Genomic DNA, 1,507 nt, shown 5'->3' with positions numbered 1-1,507 from the left:
AGATGCTCTATAATCTGGTCTAGAGGAGGAAGATGCTCTATAATCTGGTCTAGAGGAGGAAGATGCTCTGTAATCTGGTCTGGAGGAGGAAGATGCTCTGTAATCTGGTCTGGAGGAGGAAGATGCTCTGTAATCTGGTCTGGAGGAGGAAGATGCCCTATAATCTGGTCTGGAGGAGGAAGATGCTCTATAATCTGGTCTGGAGGCGGAAGATGCTCTGTAATCTGGTCTAGAGGCGGAAGATGCTCTCTAATCTGTTCTAGAGGAGGAAGATGCTCTATAATCTGGTCTAGAGAAGGAAGATGCTCTGTAATCTGTTCTAGAGGAGGAAGATGCTCTATAATCTGGTCTAGAGGAGGAAGATGCTCTGTAATCTGGTCTGGAGGAGGAAGATGCTCTATAATCTGGTCTAGAGGAGGAACTTGCTCTGTAATCTGGTCTAGAGGAGGAAGATGCTCTATAATCTGGTCTAGAGGAGGAAGATGCTCTGTAATCTGGTCTGGAGGAGGAAGATGCTCTATAATCTGGTCTAGAGGAGGAAGATGCTCTATAATCTGGTCTAGAGGAGGAAGATGCTCTGTAATCTGGTTTAGAGGAGGAAGATGCTCTATAATCTGGTCTAGAGGAGGAAGATGCTCTGTAATCTGGTCTAGAGGAGGAAGATGCTCTATAATCTGATCTAGAAGAGTAAGATGCTCTATAGCAGCAGTCGGGCCACTTTCGGCCTTCATACCTAGACCTTCAAACCCAGACCTTCATATCCAGACCTTCCCTGACTTTACCCTCCTTTCTCCTGGAACAGAGATGACAGGACCGTCTGGAGCCGGTCCTCCCAGACCAGAGGCCGATGTGCAGGCCTCCTTCAGTCTCTGGTCTCTTTGTCTCGGTTCTCTCCAGTCCTGCAGAACCATGTGGACCATGGAGTCCACAGCTGCAAAATAAAGTCCAGTGATCGTTTTCTGCCAGACCTAGAACAGATCACGTCTGTCTTCAGTCAGTGTTAGACAGCAGTCCAGACCAGGACCGGGTCCTCTCCTCCAGAACTCATCCGAGGAACGTCACTTTTAGCTGCTGCTGGGCTCAGGAGCAGAACAGGGTCAGGTTCTCAGGATGCTCTACTGTTCCAGACCCCAGACCAGAACTGGAGTCCATCTTATTCCCAGTAAATAACCACCATGGTCTTCCTCCAATCCAGTCTCAGTGAAGACCAGGTCCCTGCAGGGCTGGACCCATCAGCTCCAAGGATCCCAGGAGTCTGGACCACCTTTAGGGCGGTCCAGACTCCAGGTCTAGACCACATCCAGGGCGGTCCAGACTCCAGGTCTAGACCACCTTTAGGGCGGTTCAGACTCCAGGTCGAGACTACCTCCGGGGCGGTCCAGACTCTAGATCCCGATCAGGCGTCACTTCCTGAGCTAACTGTTAGCAAAGGGAACGTTTCAGTTCCTGGTTTACGTGGTTCTCGGGTATGTTCTCATTGCTGACCTCTACTGGCCGGTTCCTGCGG

Source organism: Salarias fasciatus, chromosome 5, assembly GCF_902148845.1.
Source record: "Salarias fasciatus chromosome 5, fSalaFa1.1, whole genome shotgun sequence".
In the NCBI taxonomy this organism is placed as follows: domain Eukaryota; kingdom Metazoa; phylum Chordata; class Actinopteri; order Blenniiformes; family Blenniidae; genus Salarias; species Salarias fasciatus.
The sequence above is the reverse complement of the archived record's forward strand: the minus strand, read 5'-3'. Positions refer to the sequence as shown.